Genomic DNA, 23014 nt, shown 5'->3' with positions numbered 1-23014 from the left:
TAAGTCAGGGAGAGAGAACAGAGCAAAAGAAACGGAGGGTTACTAGCTTGAGAGAACTAGGTCAAATGTGATGAAAGAGCAAAAGCTGCGAACACTGTCAGAAAGAGCAAAGCACAGAAGTTTGAGATGGTTGTGTCAGAGATGTGACCTTGGCAACTTCAAAGAGTGATAATATAAAGGGGAAGAGGTAGAAGAGCCTCGAGTGGCCTCAGCGGTCAAGCCAGGAGAAGGGGTCATCAACACAGCGCATATAATGAAGTCCCCAGAGATGAAGAAATTGAAAGAGAAAAGGCACAACTAGACAATGTCTGAAAATCCCAAAGGCAGGAAAGTAACCTGCAGAAGAAATATTTCTGTTTCACCTCGAAAACCAATGCATCTCTACTAAAAATATGTTTCAAGACAAGGGTATGTAGTACATTGTTAGTGTGTTTTTTTAAGAACATAAACCAGCATTTGAGGGATATAAAAATCACTTGCACACTTTTTATTAATCTTTAGCCTGGGTTTTTCACTTTTATGCCACAGGCAATTAATTTCTTTCAGATAGAATAAATGGATAAAAGTAGGTCTATAAATCTTTTAAATAGGTTATATTATTATTTTAATATACTGGAAAGGCAATCTCATTGTTGCAGTTGTTATTATAGAGTTGTTAAAGGCCCTAGAAGTTTTCTAACATAGTTTTTCCTATAAGAAAAATGGCAATCAATCAGGCTTTAAAATTGTTTTCTCTGATTCTACTTTGTGTTTTGCATGACACTTGCCAATGACACGGGATTACTTTTGGTTCTGCATTCAAGAATCACTCCTGTTGGAGCTCAGGGAGTTCAATAGAGTGCTGGGATATATCCTGGTCAGTTGTGGTATAAAGCAAGTACCCTAGTGTTAGCTCTGTCCATCTCCTTTTTCTTCTACAAAGTTTTCTTTTTTATTAAGACTGGCCTAATCTCTTTGCTAATACTTCCTCTCCCCCCTTCTAGTATAAATAACTTGTTTCTAATCCTTATACTTTTCTTGCACAATTTCTACATAAATTATGTTGTTATGTATATATAAGAATCAAATTGTGTCACTTTAGTAATTCTATGATATTAAGAACATTGTCTTATATAGGTTTTATTTCCGATACTAAGAAAAGGTAACATTTTTTGAGCAGCATGTATGATTTGTTACCTACTTTTCCTGTTTGCCTATTATCTTTTTATGTCATAATATTTTTTGACAGTGCTTGGGTGTCATTCCTGAGCTCTGCCCTCAGAACTTACTCCTGATAGGTTCAGGGAACCATACAGGGTGCCAGGGATTGAACCTACTGGTAGGTCAGCAGCATGCAAAACAAGCACCTACAGCTCCTGAATTTTTGTTTTGTTTGTTTGCTTTTCAGTCTGTACCTGACAGTGCTTAGAGGATTCTCCAGACTCATTCTCAGGGGATGCTCCCAGTGGTGCTCAGGAGACAAAATGATGCACTACATGTGTTCAACCCTTTGATCTCTCTTTACAGCGTATGGTCTTCAGACTTATTGAAGCTTTCCTTATTTTATAGAAACAGTCAAGGCAGATTATTATACCTATTGATAGAATCAGGCAAAGTAGTATACCTATTGATAGAATCAGGCAAAGTTCCTACTTTCATTAAGCTCACACTTTTACAGATGAGGGAGGTGTTAAGCGAAAGTGTCCAGAAAGATCTACTGTAATGCCAACTGTATCTACATGTCATGAGACATACTGAGCTGGAATCTCATTCTATGCTTGCAGGGGGTTCAGCACCCTGCATTTCTTGGCCCCTCATCAATGAGTTACTACTCATCTCTGGGCTACTCACAGATGTTGTCTACAGAAATAAAACAGCTTCCCCTCATTTGTGCTGTAGTGAGGGATGCAAGGATAACAATGCTTTCCCTTGATTTTCAATTATAGAAACACAAAAATCAGAGCTCCTCTATAACTGAGAAGTCTCTTAAAAGATTCAAGTCATAGGAAAATTTTACATTGTACTTCAGAAAAGTGCTTCCAATCAAACCACTTAGAGATGAAGGGCTTTTCAGGTTGCCCAGAATTCAGCAAAAAAAGTCTGATTAGCTGGAGTTCCACCATAACACTCGCACTCAATACCTATTAGATGCAGGGGTGTGGGTGTGTTTGTTCTGACTAAAATGTAATGTAAGATAATATAGATTCAAAGCAACCTTTCCTTTTCATTTTACCTCATATTACATATGTCATCCATGTTACCTTTGATACTATTTTCTTCTTATTGTTGTTGTTTTGGTTTGTGGAGCACACCTGGAAGTGCTCAGGACTTACTCCAGTCTTTGAGCTCAGGGATCACTCCTGTCAGGAATTGGGGACCATTTATAGCTCTTGGGATTTAACCCATGTGAGGATTATGCAATTCAAACACCCTACCCACCCTACTAGTGCTCTGGCTCCTCAAGAAAAATATTAAGACTAAAATCAATTTCTACACTTCTCAAAAATATGTTTTGCTTCATATAGGATCCCAAAGGTATTCTCAATATAGTAAAATTGTTTCCCACTATTTTATTTTTTGATATTCAAATCTTTCCTGGAGAAAGCAGCTAAAGGTCAATTCATATTAAATAGACTTGCTTATAATTAGAGAAACAAATTTGTTCTAGTACATTAAAGCATACTTTTCAACTAGTACATTAAAATCACCTTATAATAATAAACATAACATTCCTCAGATAACTTTAGTTTTATACTCTTATCTGTGTTGCAGCATATTTTTTGGAAGTTTTTGTGGCTACTGCTATGTTATACTGTTTTTTACTTTAGTTATCAATATACTTTTGTGGTAGGTGAAAAGAAATAGCACTGTTGTAGAGAAGGGAGATCTTATGTCACTTAGATAAATGCATTCTATTCAGTTTTATTCTATTAGTTGCTTACATGTTTGGTTGGAATGTCCTATTCAATAATTTGGCAGGTTATTGTTAACAATCAAAAAAACTTTCAGAACATCATAGAAAAGTCAGTAATCTATTTCAGATTGTTTTATATAGATTATAGAAGGATATCCCCATCCAAAAAGAAAACATATTTTAAGGTTTCAATTTTGAGACACAACCCAAAAAAATCCATTTCCTTTTTTGGTAACATGTAATTTTGTCTCACTGAATATTTATTTTGATAAATGTCTCTGTATTCCCATGAACAAACAGATATTTCCCAGTTACATTTTAAATAGAAGGTCACAATTATATTTTTATATTTGCCAGCATTTTTTTCTGACTAATGCTCAATAAGGACTAATTAACATAGTGAGAAAATAAGCTCTCCATCTAGTCCCCAAAAGATCTGGTAAAATATCTTTTGCAGTTCCCACAAGAAATAGATCCCAAATAGTTGTATAAAAATCATGATACATTAAAAGTGTGTGTTTTGAAATTGGGACGTATAGCAAAGGTATGACTAAGAAGAATAAACTAGCTTTGGCTATGAAATGCATTTATGTAACAAGATAAAATAATGTGATTTGCTTCACATTCACTTAAAAGAGGAAACGATCAATTCCATATGATTTCCTCCTGGCACCTCAGAACAAATCACAGGATTCTTGGATTATAAACTCAGTTTGTTTATGTCAAAAAACATAACTACATAATTAATGAGATATATTTTTATTGTCAATGTGTAATATGTTTGCATATACTTAAAGTGTATTATTCAGCTGTAAAGATGGAAAGATGCATTACCTAAATTGAAATTATACATGAAATCAGTATTTACATCTTTCATCATTAGCATTGCCTTGACAAACTGAGAAAATAAATGATTCTGGGTATCTTTGCTTTGCCAACTGCTACTATGGTTCAGAATTGGTTTGCAATTTTGTAATATATCACTACACATGTGGAAATGTGGAATAAAATTTCTTAAAGTCTCTGTAAAAGTTCAATATAGATATTCTTGTTTTGCAGTAAATCCTAGAGAGTGGATCTAGATCAGGGGTCTCAAACTCAATTTACCTGGGGCCACAGGAGGCAAAGTCGGGGTGAGGCAGGGCCGCATAAGGGATTTCGCTTACCGAATATTCGCAATAAAAAATCGCATTAGTAAGAAAATAAATTGCAAATAATCGCATTAAACATTTGCATACCCCGAACGGAACTGCTCGGGTATGCGAATGTTTAATGCGATTTTTTCTTACTAATGAGATTTTTATTGCGACTATTCGGTAAGCGAATAATCACGAATACTGCGATATTTGAAGGCCGGCGGGCCACAAAATGTTGTAGGAAGGGCCGCAAATGGCCCGCGGGCCGCGAGTTTGAGAGCCCTGATCTAGATCATTTAAAACAAAAAGTGCCTATTCCTTTTCAGTTTCTCATTATAGTATGGTTATAGACTCTGTTTTGTTACTGTTGTTTATATATTTTTTTTGTATATTTGAAGCCACAACTCATGATGCATTGAGGGTTAATCCTGGCAAGCTGTTTTTAAGATCTTCCGAGTAGTGCTGAGGATCACACCTGGTGATCCCACGTGCAAAACATTTATTCAGTTGCTTTGAGTACTCACCCTAATCTGAGTCTGTCTTTTGAAAGATCTTAGATGTTACCTGGCAATTTAACTGGGATAGATATTTTAATACTATATATATGAGCATGTTACTCTAGTCAAGTAGAAAAAAAGTACTTGATAAAGTACTGATGAATCTATAAGACAGACAGTATTCCCTCTAATTGAAGATCATCATGTTATAAATATTTACCTTTTTGTCAAGAAGTCACAAGAAAACAAATACTGGAATACTAGAAGACTTAAATGAACAATAGTTTTAGTACTGAATGCTTCTCTTGATAAAACATACCTTCATCAGCCCACTGCTGATTTTGAAAGGAATCAAAAAAAGGCCCTCATTTTAAGAAAAGATGAGGATTTTTTAAAAATTATGAAACTCCCAAGTAATGCCAACATTCAGCATCTCTCAGATCCAATATCTGATACTGTAGCTATTCTATAAGCTCTCTGCCTGCTTTCTTTCCTCCTCTCACCTTTTGTGAGTTGTAAAAACCCACCCAGGCTTGATTAGGGACCTACCTTAGTTTAGTTCACATAAGTACAATTAGCTAAGTCAACCCTGCCCCTAAGGTGAATTACCTTTGTTCTGTTAACTTTGACTAATGAACTATAGCAGGGAGGTACATGGGGATCTGGTTCAGTTAGTTTCAAGAGGTTTCTCAATTCCCTGGCCCTATGCTCTTTCTCCCCTGAATCTGTCTGTTTCCTGTGAGATGCCCTTGCTGCTGACTGACTGTTCCAGGCTTGGAACAAATTCTACAAACTGATATTACCCACAAATAAAACTTCTTTTTTTTCAGGGGGAAAGCACATCTGGTGGTGACCTTGGCTCATTCTGGAGACTCTTCTCCACAAGGAATGATATATATGATATGTGCTGCAGGAGATCAAACTCTAGTCAACCGGTGCACTGCAAGTGCTTTGTCCCCTGTAATCTCAACCAGCTCCATAGACTATTTGTAAAAAGATATGATTAAATATGGAGTTCCAACCTTATCAAAGAAACTAGATCAATAGAAAGCATATTGCTCATTATATACCTGCATCCCTACATGTTCCTAGAAACATTTTCACTAGATACAAATTTCCCATCATTTCAGGACCAGCAAAACAACAAGCATTTCTTCTGATACTCTCACCCAGTTATTTTTTAACAGTTTTTTTTTGTTGTTGTTTGTCCTGAGAGTTTTGCCTTTCCTGTAGGACTTGCCAGTGAAGTTTGCTTTTTTGTCCTGTTTCCTTTCTACTTCCAGATCCTGCTGGAGGACACTTTCCTCCGTGACACTCTTTGCTAACACTATTTCCCAGCACCTCAAGACACTAAAATATTACTATCTGCTACCGCTTATTATTGTGGTCATCACTTTGCATTACTATTTTATTTTAATTTTGAAATACATTCCTCTCCCCCAGATTTTTAATATTTAAGTGCTTGGTGAATTCACCATATACATATACTCTCAGTGTTAGCAAGTAGACTAATGCCCCTAAATCAAAGATGGTTTTGAGTATATAGTACATGGAAAGATATCTGTTTTTAAGGTGGTAAAATATTCTTGTGTCCATCTGGTCATTTGTCTGTATAAAGGTAGAATATCTGGACTTATTTATATCAGGTATCAGTATCAGGTAGTGATACTACTAATTTTCAGACATCACTATAAAGAGTTAAATAATCAACAGAGTGTTGTTTCTTCCCTCACTTTAAAAAATATCACTTCTATTTATTTTAGGAAAATAGATCTTTAACCAAAAATACCATCCAAATCTATACTATATCCAAAATACTATATCCAAATCCTCATTGTGTCCAGTCTCAGGAGCTAATATAGCAGCTCAGCTATTTGACCTTGTTCTGTCCACAGAGCTGGTGCTCTGGGTCCCCCATATCACAACATTATGGCCGTCACCATATTGGGATAATGTCAATACCACATATCTCTCATCTAAATTTTAAATAATTTCTCTCTTCCGTTACTGCTCTCTCTTCAGTCTCCTTTTACTAGAATTCATATTATCAGAATTTCAAAATAATCGGTTGCTATAATCAATTTAACCTTTTCTTTTGTGTGCTTATACACAATAATCATATCCCTTTTATACTTGAATTTGAAATTCATCACAGAAATCATAAATTGCAATATACTCTATATCCCGGTATCTTTCCTTCCTGTTTTGTTTTTAGTGTGGGGGCCACATCCAGATGTGTTTCAGGACTTACTCCTAGGTTAGTACTTAAGAATCACGCCTGGTGGGCTCTGGGGAACATATGAAATATAGGGATCAACTTAAATCAGCACCATTGAAGGTAAGCACTCTGCACTTTCTTTCCAGCACCACTGTACCTTTCCCTTTAAACTTTATGTGCACCAATCCCCTAGTCAGTGGTCGGCAACCTTTTTTTTTTCAACTGAGCCAAATCCTGCCAAAACCACGATTGAAATTTATTTGAGAGCCACACAGGGCGTGCACTGACAGAGGCTAGGAGCAGAGGAGTCCTGACTCCTGGAGCGGCCACCCGGCACAGAGAAGAGCCAAATTAAAAATGTAAAGAGCCACATGTGGCTCGTGAGCCGCAGGTTGCCGGCCACTGCTAGGTTATTCAACTTTCTCCTTTTCCTGCTTTTGGGCCGAGATCAATATATCATGTTTTTCTTATTCTAAATCCATGAGCACACTTTAAGTGTGCTCTCATTTCTAGTCTAGCGTGTGGTTATTCTTTGAGATCATTCTCTCAACACTCCCATAGAAAGCTATTTTATATTTGTCATGTCCCTATAATACTCAACACATTTTCCTTCCTCACTCTAAGCTGATCTTAGTGCCTCTGAGAAAATTGAAAATGTTATAAGAAGTGATGAGTTTTATCATTAGGTTTCGGAATCTAACAACTTCCCTGAATTTAGATACGTATACCCGGCCTGGCTGACTGCCTTTCTTAGCAGAGAGATTACCTGTAGTCCATGGCAAAGCTGAACTCCCTGAGTCACCTTCTCCTTTCTCAGAAAAGAGTGAAATTCTTTCTTAAATCTTTCTCTGGTTTATCCTCTGTTTACTTGTGAATGGCTATACTGACTCACTATATACTAAATTGTGGCAATATATATTCTTGGAAGAAAGGAGAAAGGCATATAATTTGAGCTCACATTCCCCTTTCTGCTTTTGTGACAATAAAATACTTCATTGGAAATATTTTTTATACTTGCTATCTTAAATTCATCACTTTGTACCTCTCTTCTACCACTTAACCAGCTTTCATTCTAGTCACAACAAAAAATGATTATAGATCCGATCAAAAAGGTAGTTCTCAATCTTCTCTGCACTTCTCACCACGTTTTTTACAACTGTTGATTTTTTTTCACAGTCTGCTTTCAATAGCTTCTTGATGAAATCATTCAGCTTGAAATGTTCAATAGCACCGGTAAGAGAGATAATAAGCTTTCCTTATACATGCTCAATTCTGATTGATCTGAGGCACCACATATGGTTCCTGGGTACAGATTGGTCCTTTACAGAGCCTGAGTAAGTCCTGAAAACTACCAGCTGTGACGCCAAAACAGTAACTACAACAACAACAACAACAACAAAAAAAAAAAAAACACTTTTATGTTGCAGATTTATATACATATATAAATCAGAATTTATGTCTTTATGCTTGACCTTCATATAAAATCCAGCCTTACTTATTCAACTCTAATATACAATGCAAATACTTAACAGACATCTTAAATTCTAATTGGTCCAAAGAAACGAGCTTATAATTTTCAATCTATCAATATTTTTTTTTCAGATTATTCCCTGTATCAGTCAATAGCAATTTAGTTACCCACTTATTCAACCAAATATTTTTTTCTGAATTGTTCTTAAATATATCTTGGCGTGCCAACATGCCTTTCTCAGCAAATCCTGCATATAAAATATAGTACATTTGACTAATTTTGTGATCATTTGTACTTTGACCTTTTAAAATTACATGCTTGATTCTTAATTTTAGAATACAGATATAGCATAATCATATAAATGGTGACCATAGAAATTTAGTGGGTTTGAAAGAAGATTTTGAAGGCTTTGGTAATTAGTCATGGTGAAGGAGGATTACTACAACTGAGTGGTTATCAGGATCAAATTTATACAATGCTTTTGAATAACAACTCACATTGTTCAGGGTTAATTATAGAAGAGAAAAGAAAAGAAAAACTCTTGGTAGAACTGACAGAGTTTGTCTTATCCACATAATAAGAAGGCATGATCTGAGTCTGGTCCTAAACAATATGGGCTGAGTCATATAGATACAACTATATATATATAGATAAAACTATAATATTGGATTGAATGTAAGGTGGAAGTTAATGGAAAAAGTGAGAAACCACAGACTGAATATATCTGAAGAGACCTGGATTAGGATTTTAGGTAAAACTCCAGATTCAAAAATAAAAAGGGAAATTAGGTTTTTTTAAAGAAACATTAATTTATTTTCTTGAATTCATTTTGTGGAGTCAATAGTAATATAGCATCTTTGTTCAATTGCAGGGTTATATAATATATATAAATGGGCTCTAGACCAATATTTTGTTCTTAGAAGATTTATACCAGAGTGACCAAGGATAATGTAACTTCAAGATTTCAGCTTTCTAACAGTTTTTAATGTTTACTTAATGGTCGAACTATATATACCCAGCAGTGTTTAGGGCTTACTTCTAACTCTACACACACAGTGTTTACTTCTGGAAATGCTTGGAAATATGTGGTGCTGAGGATGAGAACAAGGTCAGCAGTATGCAAGTGAAGAACCTTAAGCTCAGACCATCTAGCTAGCTATACAAATGTTTTATAAAATAAATATTTGAAAAGTAGAAGCAGTGGTAAATAATGTAATGTCAAGAATCATTCAATTATTTCTAAATATAATTTTAAAAGTACATAATTTTGTATTTCAGAGAAAGATAAGAATTACCTGTTAAATATTATTTAAGGTATTGACTATGAAAATACAAATATTTCATTCATAATTTAGAATTACAATTGTTGAAATCCCAATTAAAGAACTATTTTAATAATGACAAAATCAGTCTAATAACCACCAAAGTTATGATTACTTAAAGATTAAAGCAGCATAAATATAAAGATTAAAGACAAAAAAAACACTGCCCATAAACATCCCTTTGTTTCTCAAATACATTGGTTTTACTGCTCATATAAAGATGGTCAATTTGGCTTCTCCCAGTCTACCAACTCTACTTACTAATAATCAGATAAAAATGAACTTCTGTGTTAATAATGAGAATGCAGGTGGATGTCTCAGATGTGCAGGTGTTTGAAATCAATGGCTAAATGTCCCAGACATCTGGCTAAGCCTTCATGAAAGCTGTCAGTTCTTTTTCCAGCTGGCGTCATAGTGGAATATGGAATTACTAGAGAACTTTCAGCAAGAGAGACATGTCCCTGAAAAATATCAGTATTCCCATTAAAAATTCCCAGAGAACCTGAACTAGTGTTGTTCTCAAAGAAACTTCTAGAAAAATGACATATGTTTCTGAGATTTTCCTTTTAGTGAAAAGGAAGATCATCCTTTAAGAATCAAAATTCCTCCTTTCCACAAAAATAGAGGCATTCTTGAAAATCATAACTTGGTACTTCATCAAGTCCACTTATTTTTCTTGTTACACAAACATTATTATAATATTATAATGTCATCTTTCATGACTTAGTTTAAATTATGAACCATAATTATCCAAATCATTAAGCACTTCTTATTTAAAGATAGACTTGGATCAATAAATATAATATACAAACACTATTATAATAGTATAATGTCATCTTTCATGACTTAGTTAAAAATTATGAACCATAATTATCCAAATCATTAAGCACTTTTTATTTAAAGATAAACTATCTTTAAATATACACTATATACACTGACAAATGATGACAGCTATAGACAAGTGAGAAGGTATTCTTAGTTACTTCCAAATTAAATCATAAAACATGACTATTGTACTGATGCATCTAGATAGCTTTTCCCAATAGTAAATATTAGACAGTAATTTAAACAAACTTTAATTGAATGTTCCAACTCTTTATGTATACAAATAAATAATAGGAAATACTCTTTATAGAGTTGTGAGGTTAAATGAGTAATATGCAAGTTGTAAGTGTTTAATGCATTTACTGTTAATATTTTAGATACTATTGATTTGGAAGTAAAACTCACTTTTTCTAGTAGACTCCCATAAAATTTATATAGGGTAAGTTATCTATGAATTTATATAAAATGCAATTAATTACTGTAGAATACTCAGTAAAGATTGATTTGATAACTAAAGATTATGTGAAAACTTCTGAGTGTTGTTAACCCTAGTATTTAAGCAGTTTATAGTACCAAATTGAACAAAACAAAGATCTATCTTTAATACATTGCCTCTTAAATTCCCAAAGAAAATTTAGACAGAAATGAAGAAAAAAATAGAAGTCTTAGAATGAAGAAAAATTAGAAGTCTTAGATTGAACAAAAAAGAACAAAGTTTTTTATTAATTGTTAGTTGTAAGTAAAAGGAGAAGTAGGGTTTAGAATAATATAGAGGGACTGAAAATGATAGCTAGATAAACTGAATATAGTCCAGGGTCAATGTGAAAGAGTTGAGTCATTAATTTTAAATTATTTTGAGAGGCTGCTACTACCTAATTTGTTTGAATACTTATCTTTTCATCCAGTGTGGGTATTCCATATATTCAAGAAACATGTTTGCAGTGTCTTTAGTAATGTCAAATATCTGTAGTGGTTCAACAAAATAAAGCAAAGAACAGAACCCTGTGCTGTATTGAAGGCTGAGTTAATTAACCAACACTCTTGAACAGAGTGACAGATTTCCAAAGAGAAAAGCAGAACAGATTCAGGCCACTTGCCTTGCATATAGACAAACCTGGTTTGATATCAGATACTCCAAAGCACTCAAGAATCAGTAAGTGTAGCCCTGGAGACCATCAAGGACAACTACTTCCAGACTTGGCCCTGGAAGATCCTGAACACCTTTGGGTGGTCCGGCTAATCACCATATCTGAAGTGTTTCCTTAGCACCATGTCCCAGGGATCTTGCACTAAATAGCTTCCTGGTTGGCTAAGAATTGTCCTCATGATAGTGCAGTGCTAGGGCATTTGCCTTGCATGTGGCTGACTCAGGATGAACCTGGGTTCTATCCCCAGGTCTCATATGATGCCCCAAGCCAGAATCGAGTGTCACAGGGTGTGGCTTCCCCCCAAAAACACAATGTATAGTACTGAAGACTCAGTGGGATGGCTATTGTTTCAAAACATTGCAAATGATAAACACTGCTAAGGATGTGGGTAAATTGAAACAGGTGGGATATAAGATGGTGCAGTTACTAGGTAAAACACTCCAGGACATTGTGACTAAAGGCATCTTCAAAGAGGAAACTGCACTCTCCAAACAAGTGAAAGCAGAGATTAACAGATGGGAATATATTAAACTGAGAAGCTTCTGCACCTCAAAAGAAATAGCGCCCAGGATACAAGAGCCCCACACTGACTGGGAGAAACTATTCACCCAATACCAATCAGACAAGGGGCTAATCTCCAAAATATACAATGCACTGACAAAAATTTACAAGAGAAAAACATCTAATCCCATCAAAAAAATGGGGAGAAGAAATGGACAGAAACTTTGACAAAGAAGAAATACAAATGGCCAAAAGACACAGGAAAAAATGCTCCACATCACTAATCATCAGGGAGATGCAAATCAAAACAACTATGAGGTACCACCTCACACCCCAGAGATTGGCACACATCACAAAGAATGAGAACAAGCATTGTTGGCGGGGATGTGAAGAGAAAGGAACTCTTATCCACTGCTGGTGGGAATGCCCTCTAGTTCAACTTTTATGGAAAGCAATATGGAGATTCCTCCAAAAACTGGAACTCGAGCTCCCATACGATCCAGCTATACCACTCCTAGGAATATACCCTAGGAACACAAACATATAATACAAAAATCCCTTCCTTACACCTATATTCATTGCAGCACTATTTACCATAGCAAGATGCTGGAAACAGCCAAGATACCCTTCAACAAGAAGAAACTGTGGCACATATACACAATGGAATATTATGCAGCTGTCAGGAGAGATGAAGTCATGAAATTTTTCTATACATGGATATACATGGAATCTATTATACTGAGTGAAATAAGTCAGAGAGAGAGAGAAAGATGCAGAATGGTTTCACTCATCTATTGGTTTTAAGAAAAATGAAAGGCATTCTTGCAATAATAACTTTCAGACACAAAAGAGAAAAGAGCTGGAAGTTACAGCTCACTCATGAAGCTCACCACAAACAGGGATGAGTTAAGTTAGAGAAATAACTATGTTTTGAACTATCCTAATAATGAGAATGTACCAGGGAAATAGAAAGCCCGTCTAGAGTAATTCGGAGGTTGGGTGGGGAGAAGGGAGATTTGAGACATTGGTGATGGGAATGTTGCACTGGTGATGGGTGGTGTTCTTTACGTGACTGAAACCCAAACACAATCATGTATGTAATAAAGTTGTTTAAATTAAAAAATTTAAAAAATCTAGGTCTTGTTCAGACAATCAAAAAAAAAGTATCTTATGATCAATCACTCAGACCTAGTGTAATGACCACATAGAAAACCATATTTTTGTAATTACCAAAAACTCAGAATTTTCTGCACAACACAGTGTACAGGGGCCACCCTCAGTAGACTGAGATAGGCCTGAGAACTTGTATTTCAGACAAATTCCCAGGACAAATGGATAATGTAATTCCACACCCAGAAACTTGGGTCTACAATATGTTTGTTCTTAGCCTGTGATATTAGTCAAAGTTGTATAATATTTTACCCACATTCTGTTACCTCATAAATATTCAACTGCTCCACCAAGTCCACGTCAGTTTCTTTCTTATTCAAGTGCCTCTGGGACACAGCTGAGATGCCTAGCTCCTCCAAATAGTTCACCACATCGTAGAAGGAATCTTGGTCTGGCAATCCTGACAATGTCTTGTTCACTAAAGTCATTGCATAAACCAGCAGCTCAGTGTCGACCCCATCTTTTTCCTCCAGGATTTCCATGATATTTGACCAGGGTTTAGCTCCTCTTTTTGTGTCGACAGCAGACACGGCCTGAATCAGCAATGGGGCATTGGCTTCTGAATACCCCACAAAGATAAGCAGCAGATTCAGGGCCATCTTCACCACCAGCCGGAACTTGGACCCAATGAGCGTGTACAGCCATTGAATGGTTTCATTATGGTTTATTACTCCATTCATCCCATCCACGTACAACATTATCTGACCTAAAGCTCTCAGAATGTATTTCTGGTAGTTCTGATCATTCCAGCCCTACACTGTGGATTTAATCTGCTCTTTACATTGTGCTTTTTCCTGATGACTAATGATGTTGAATGTCTTCCCATTATGATTACTGGCCTTTTGTATCTTTTGTATATTTTTTGAGAACTGTGTATTCAAATCCTTTGTTATTTTCAAGTTGGGTTGTTTTATTATATTTCATGAAAAAATGAAAAAACTTGGGCCAGGAGAGATAGCACAGTGGCGTTTGCCTTGCAAGCAGCCAATCCAGGACCAAAGGTGGTTGGTTCGAATCCCGGTGTCCCATATGGTCCCCCGTGCCTGCCAGGAACTATTTCTGAGCAGATCGCCAGGAGTAACCCCTGAGCAACGCCGGGTGTAGCCCCCCCCAAAAAAAAAGAAACAAAAAAAAAACAAAAAAAAAGAACTTTTATATAGATATGTGTGTATATCACACACTTGAATAGCGAAGAAGATATACATGTTTAATATATTTTCTTAACTTTATGATATAGTGCTATTTTGTTTTTGACCTAATAAATCTAATCCATAGTAATATATTAATATTTTTACACATGTGAAAATAATATGTAGTTATTGAATAATACCTGGAATATACCAAAAACTTTAAGAAAAATGTCACCACAGAAATTTGCTGCCCATTTTTGGTGTATGTTGTTTGTTCTTAACTATGGAGAGTTTATGTTCAGTGCTGTATATGAACTGTTTATTAATAAACACATTGGAACCACAAAAAAAAAAGAATTGTTCTCATGGAACCCCTAGGCCTGCTAAGTACTGCATTTTTTCTTCCTATTTATCAAAATATAATGGTTATACATGTATTTACTCTAATTATTTTCTTGCTCAATTTGGTAACTCAATAATTATTCACTCATATTTACACCTCTCTGGAGTTACTCACTGTTCCAAAATTATAAATCTGAGAAACTTAAGAGTGTCATCAGAATACCATCTATAGAACACATAAAAATTGGCCTAGTCATTAATCTTACAAAGGGATACTAGAATGTTAATGGAAGTGTTGAGTGTTTACCATACTTTCACAAGAAGATGCATCATAGCCAACATAGGTCCATTGGCCTGGGATAATTTCTCATATTTCATTATATTAAAAGAGATTTATTATAAAATGACTAATTTAATTTTTCAGGAGGCTCTTGTATCAAAAATAAACTTAAGTTTTCTTCTACAAGAATTAAAATGAGTAGAAATTAAAGGTAAAGATTGATTAGGTGTCAATTTGTTAATATAATTAGACAAAATACCTTAGACTGTGTTACGACTGAAATGTATGGCTTTCATAAATACTTGCATTCATTGTTGCATAAAGGTTAAAAGTCTTTTCTATAGGGAAGTGAAGATAAGATTAATTCCATTTTGGGGTTAACAAATCATTAAACAAATTGACTATTAAGTAACCAATGTTAAGCAAATTCATTTTAGGTAAATTGTCTTTTTCCAGTTTTAAGTAAAAATTAAAACAAAATTTGCTGAAGTGCAACTTCAAATAAAGCACAAAATAGTTTTGCAAATGTTAAGTTTTTTTTTCTGCATTGAACTAAGATAGCCTGAGTGACAATAACTGAAATGTCAAGTCAAGTGAAAAGCTAAGGTCACGCTCTTCATAAATTCTTCTGAATGATGCATTTCTCTGTGAAACAAAATCTAATACAATATTTGAGATAACTTTTCACAAGAAAGGGTTCTGATTACTTTTTCTGAAAAATACTGTTCTTTTTTCAGAAAACATCACCCCAAACTAGCAAAATATTCATAAAGTATTTTACAAAATATTTGACTTTTATATAGGACAATGTATTGCTTTCTTTCATTGATTCAATTCAACAATTCTAATATAAACTGTCCTTATTTATTGATATGAATATAATTTATTTTATAAATAGTTGTTTCATAATTATAGTTATATCTTATTTGCTTATTTAGCCTAAACAAAGTTCTCATTCTAATAAACTAAACACCAGACTATAACTATTGTAATTATGGGTATTATAGTCAAATAGTCAACGATTATGTATGTATGTATGTATGTATTACATGTGTATGTATTAGAACCTTTGGTGCATGATCAAAAGGGTGTATAAGAGAGAGATAAAGAGGGAAAGAAAGAGAAACAGGAATAAAGGAAAAAAGTAAGCTTAGTCTTCAAGGTTCCACCCCCAGGAATTTATCTATCTATCTATCTATCTATCTATCTATCTATCTATCTATCTATCTATCTTTAATGTCATAAAAACAATTTTCCATCCAGATCATACACTATTTATTCTCTATACTATGGTTTCCCCAAGTTAAATAATTATTATTATTTATTAACAACAATATATAAAATTGAATATATATTTCTCATAAAACACATTTTTTCTAACAATTCTCACTTTCACTAAAAGAAACTGGTAATATAAGGCTGTGTGGAAGGCAGACAAATTCTCCAAAGAATATTACACATGACAGTATAATTCCGTGATAAGAAACAGATGAAAAACAGAAGATTTCTATAAATTGATATGTATTTCCTGCTATGATTAGGTCTTATTCTACTACTATGTAGAATATTTACCTTTATTTTACTATTATTTGATACTTGTTTCTAATGCATAATTTCAATTGGTGACACTAGGTTCATATATCAATAATAACATACCAAGTTTGTTTAAATTTATGGCTCTGTAATAATAGCAAAATAATTATTAAAAGGCCACAAGTTAAAATATGCAATATGAATTTTATGAAGTAAGCTTATGATAATTCTATTTTCATGAAGTCATATATATTCGATTTTTTCACTGATTATCAGCAGAGGTTGGTTGCTCAGAAAATTACTTCTATACTTTTTGATTCCTTTTTGAGATTTTCTTTTATGTTGTGCTCAAAGACCATTGATGAGATAATCTTGAGGCTACAAAGAACATTTCCAAAAAACAATAAATGAGAAAGAAATCCTTGACTTTCTGTTTTTGTCATTATGGGTAATTCTGAAACTATTTCTTTACATCAGTGTTTTCCATTCAAAATAGTATAGCATTAAGATGAACTACAATGGAAATCAAAAGCATTGAAGTGCTCATAAAGATTAAAACTAAATGTTTTAAATTATAATGAGTCCCTATGTCTGTGATTTTGATTCCTTAATTTAAGTTACCTTGTCAGAATAAGACATTTTGAGGGAGACACCATATTCACATATATTTGGTTACAGTATTTAGCATTTTTAATTTTATTATTAGTTATTATTATATCAGTTATAAATTAAACTTGTCATCATACATATGCATAGAAAGAACACAAAGTTCTCCTGAGCTCCTAACTATCAGGTCTTTGTTACAAGGTTGAGTACTGCCAGTAATGGACCCCCAGTACCCTGTTCATTTTTATATAGATGACATTTATGAAGTAAAAGAAAACATTGATTTTTATATTTGACTTAACACTTACAACTTGCTCTTTGGGAAAAGAAACCAAGACACAATAGCCAAGTCATTCAGAGAAAGATGCCTTTGGATTATACAAACAGTAAAAACTGGCCAGGAGCTGGAGAGTTCAGCAGGAAAGGCACTGGCCTTGTACCAGACCTATCCAAGTTCTACCCCTGGCACCCCTAATTGTCCCCTGAGTTCTACCACAAGTGATCCCTGAACTCTGAGTCAGGAATATACCCTATCACTAACTATAGTCCCCAAATAAAAAGATAAAAAGGAAAACAAAACAACCAACCAAACAAGAAATTGACTAAGTGTCCTTTTCTCCACATTCTGGAACCAACTATTCATTTGTATTCTTCAGGTTTTTCACAGAAAACAATAAATGTTTCCCAGTTACTGGTTTTCGGCTTTAGTTTTTGTTTTTGTTTTGCCTTTCAAATGTACTCAGGTCGTTCAGAGGTTGTTCCTATTGGTACTTGTACAGCCAGGCTGCTGTCTGTGTGGAGACTGAAAATTCGACATTGCTCTAGCTTTGCAGTGTCTGATCCCCAAGAACTTTCTCTGCAGTACTAGGGGCCTCCACCTCTGTCGCATCTGGTGGTGTTCATCAGGCTTTGTGGTGTGGAGACCGAACCCTGAACCCTGGCCATCCTAATCCTGTACTAAAACCATGACCTCTCAAGGTTATTTTCTTTTTTCAAAAATAAAACTATGTGGAAAAATTTATGAAGACTATGGTAAGAAAAGATGAAAAAATGCTTTTTAAAACATAAAAAAATACCTCATTGTATCCATATGTTTAAAATCATCCAACTAGGCCGGAGAAATAGCATAGCGGTAAGCCGTTTGCCTTGCATGCAGTCAACCCAAAACTGATTCGAATTCCGGCATCCCATATGGTCCCTCGTGCCTGCCAGGAAGGATTTCTGAGTGCAAAGCCAGGATAAACCTCTGAGTGTCGCCCAGTATGACACCAAAACAAAACAAAACAAAATCATCCAACTAATAGAGTCATTCTTTTTTCTGCTAGCTTTTTTTTTTTTGGGGGGGGGTGGGCACTAGCTGTGTTCAAGGCTCTGTATTCAGAGATCATCCACTCCTGGTGCTGCTGTAGGCACCATAGGCCCAGGATTTTGTACTTAAGCATTCAACATGGAAAGTGAAGGGCCAGAGAAGCAAATGGCCTAACCCAGTAATGACTTTATTTTTAGTAAAAGAAAATGAAGGGAAAAGTAATGCAGGGAGCTCCTAGATTACGGGAGGGGTCTCTGAAAGCAGATTCTGGAAAAAGGCTAAAACTTCTTCCACTTTGAGACCCTTTTTAACAATATTGCTTTATGATATTTCAATAACACTGGCTATTGAAACAGGAGAGGATATTGGGAAGCTTTTCTCCTGCTGTCTGGACCTAGCAAAACCTAAGACATCCACCTAGGCTACCCTTTAGACATTTCATACTATTACTTCTCTTACTTAAGGCCATTTCCCAAATCTCTCCTAGGCTTATTCCCCTTTAGTCCTTAAGAGTGTGAACTGAGAATACCATATGAGGGTGTCAGGAATTGAACTCAGTTTAGCCTAGTGCAAGCCATACTCCTTTAATGGACTATTGCTCTGGCCTGTTTTCAGCTAATTTATATTTTCTTTTCTTTTTCCTTTTAAATTTATCATTGTGAGCTAGATTATGAACATCACAAGATTTTAAGCCAAAGAATGGTCTACCTAAGACCCAATTATCAATAACTTTGTAAATCATTGTTCTTTAATTAAATAAGCATGAAAAAATAAGTTATTAGGTTCTTTAATTGTGTTTTCTGAATTATTTAGGACTCAGCAAATATCTTGAATAAAGAACTAATATAAAACAAATTTATGACTGTTAACAGGGATTAATATTACTACTTTTTATTCATTCAATTGCAAATGAAGTCACCTGATACTTGAACAGACAGAGGTTTTTCTTAATCCCACTCATCCCTCTACACATTTATTAATTCACCAGGAAAAATAAATTGTTGGTGTTGTAGCAAATATATACTGTATTCTACAATAAGGAAACAGTAAAATGGATAAGCAAGGCCAGTGCTTTCATGTAGTTTAAAATCTATTAACAAGGGCAATAAACAAAGTAATTACCAAATATGCCTAATATGGTGTTAAGGAAAAGGACTGTGAACATTTCTTGTGCACTTGTACAGGAAGATGTAGGGCAGTTTCTGTTTAAATGTTATAGACAAGTCAGACATCTGCAACTTCAAATCAAGTGTTTATAGAAAAACATTGGACATCAGAAGGGACTTGCTAAATCTAAGGAACAGAAACAGTTTAATACAAATGCAATTCAGCGGTACAGATGGCAAAACAAGATACTAAAGGAATATGGAGGAATAGATAGAAAAATAATCTTGTGAAACAATCCCAGTGGCTTATCTTTTATTCTAAAGGCAACAGGAAGCTGTTAAACTGTTAAGCAGATGAATGACAAAATAATACTGACACTTAAGTAAACTCATTCTGACTACAAAGTAGGGATTCAACTTAAAAAAGAAAAAATTCTGTAAGTTGCTGAGATTCTAACTGTATCTTGTGTTAATATTGAATGAGAAATCCCCAGTTGCCCCTTGCCAGCTGCTGGAAGCTGTCCTATATTTGACTGTCTCCATCCTATATTTTCTACATTTCTTTTTTTTTTTTAAATTCACATAAAGTTAAGAAATGTCTAAAATTAGAGATTTTGCTCCAGACTTTAGGCTCGTGAAGACCGAGACAATAATATGTAAAATGAAATAGATAACCCAAAATCTCTTCATCCTCTGTAACATTTTTATCACTTGAAAAGAGTCATAAATACCCAGTTACTCTTAACACACACACACACACACACACACACACACACACACACACACACACTAACACACACACACAAATAAACCATACTTAGTCCTATATTGTTCTTCTGTTTGGGAGGTCCATTATCTTCTTACTTTCTAATAAACTTGTTTTCCTAACTCTGAGTTTGGGTAACTTAAATTCAATATTTTCATTCTTAAGAACATTGAAGCACGGACACCTACTGTCACCACTGCAACATCGAATACATTGTGGAGAGTTTCCACTAGCCAGGTAATGTTAGTGGTGGCTGGGTTGAAGTGGAGAGACAGATAGGGATGGAAACTTGCATCAGGCCTGGGATAATCTTCTTCAAGCACCAGCTCCCTAGATCCACAGGCAGCAGTAAAGCTGTGTCTGAAGACCTCTCATTCAGCACTTCTGAACAGCGAGGAGATGATCCCCACCACTTGAGTTTCCCCGGGAGCTGTGGACTCAGGCTGGAGTGAGGAATGCCAATTGCTCTTTACTGAAAAAGGGAAGTTAGTCCTAACCTGTACACTGGGACTCCAGTTTTTTGATTTCCCTTGTAGAAAAGGATTTCAGGTGGAGTCATACAAATAAAATGATTTATACTGAAAGAAATTTAGAAATATAGGAGGAGACAGAGAGAGAGAGAGAGACAGACAAGCAGACGAAAGAAGAGAGACAGAAACAGAGACAAAGAAGAGAGAGCTTAGATCATTACACGGTCTTTTGTTTTATAGATGGAGCTTCTCCATCTTGAAGGTCAAACCACCTCTGCTTTCTGGAAGCCTCCCTTCATCTGCCCCTTGGTCTTTTTCTAGGACTTCATGCCTATGGCTAGTTTAAGGTTCCAGATAATTTTTTTCTATATATACCAGAGATCTCATATTCTCCTGCTAGCACCAACATATTCAGACATCAACATGGCAAGAGTCTGAGGTTATAGTTCAAGTGATTAGTACTGGCTTAACAGCTCTAAGACTTGATTTGATATAAAATATTTTATGTCCCTTAAACCTAGGTTTGGGCATGGTGGCCCCTGAGCGCCAGAACACGACAATATCAGCCCAAACAGTATATCTTTAGGTCTGTGTTTCTCCCAGACTAAACGTTGCTGAGAATGACCCAAATATTAAAAATTAGAGGAAAGAGTAGAATTAAGATCAGGACTAGAAAGATAAATGTTATTGACTACTATATGATAGAAAATTACATTAATCTACATAAATTAAAACATGAAGAGCTAAAATAACTTTAATATAAATGACTTTTTAATATACTTATAGGTAACATTCAAAAGTATATTAATCAATAAAGCTATGTTAAATGTGGACACAAAATTTGCATAAAATGTTAATTGTCATATTTTAATTGTCATGTTAATGAAACTTGGCATTTCCAATGGGAAGATTCATTAGCATATCAGTACAATGTGGGAAATTTTCTACCAAAAAGGAACTAAATAAGCCAAATTATTTCATGAAGACTATTGAACGGCTGTCAAATGAAAACCATTTTTGGTCAAAATCAGCAGGGGTCTGATTTAGACTAATAATATAAAGGTTAAATGTGCATAATGACTCATCAGAGACTAAATTTTTTCAATTTTATACAAGTTCTTATTCTAGATAGGGCCCAAAGTAATTTGTTCCATATCATTATAAAATCTATATTTCATGAATTGGGTTAACAAACTGTGTTAACATTAAATGCATAGACATTTTCTACTTAATGAAAGATATGAAAATATAACACTGATATCTTGATTTGCACATACTCTGAAAGTGCTATTTTTAAACTACTGATTAAAAATATATAAATGATGATTTTATGATTAATTAAAAAGAGAATACGTAAGAGTCAAAGACCTACAGTCTTACCTACATTCAATCACCAGCACTCCAGGTGGCCTCTACCCATTGCCAGGAATGATATCTGAGAAAAAAATTTAAGATATAAGCCCTAGGCACAAGCAGGTGTTCTCCCTCCAAAAATTATAATAAATAGGGGCTGGAGGTATAGCATGGAGTTTATGCGTTTGCCTCGCATGCAGGACAGTGGTTCAAATCCTTGCATCCGATATGGTCCACTGAGTCTGTCAGGAGCAATTTCTGAGCATAGAGCCAGGTGTAACCCTTGAGCACTGCCTGGTGTAACCCAACCCCTCCAAAATAATAATAATAAATGAAAATAAAAAATTCTATGATCAAACTTTATATTTTATTCATGGTAGAAGAATAAACACATTGTGAAATTAGGTGAAAGTTAAAGAAAATAAGTCAATTATATATATATTTTTTCCTGTACATTAACATTTTATTTACTAAAGGCACTTAAAATATATATTTTTCTTTCACCTCAAATATTTTCTTCTATTGTATTTCCTTCACATATTTTTCTTTTATTTAATTCCCATTTATTTATTTATTTATTTATTTATTTTTATTTTTTGGTTTTTCGGGCCACACCAGTTTGATGCTCAGGGGTTACTCCTGGCTAAGCGCTCAGAAATTGCACCTGGCCTGGGGGGACCATATGGGATGCCGGGGGATCGAACCGCGGTCCTTCTTTGGCTAGTGCTTGCTAGGCAGACACCTTACCTCTAGTGCCACCTCGCTGGCCCCCCTAATTATTTCTTGAATTTATTTAATTCCCTTCTCCTCCTTCATCTGCTGCCATTATTACTGCAATTACTACCTATTTAATAATGACAAGATCTTTTTTTTTTGTTTTTGTTTTTTCTTGTCATATTAATTTTTAATTATATTAATGCAACGTTTTATGTTGCATA

The sequence above is a fragment of the Suncus etruscus genome, chromosome 4 (assembly GCF_024139225.1).
Source record: "Suncus etruscus isolate mSunEtr1 chromosome 4, mSunEtr1.pri.cur, whole genome shotgun sequence".
In the NCBI taxonomy this organism is placed as follows: domain Eukaryota; kingdom Metazoa; phylum Chordata; class Mammalia; order Eulipotyphla; family Soricidae; genus Suncus; species Suncus etruscus.
This window is presented reverse-complemented; position numbering follows the sequence as displayed.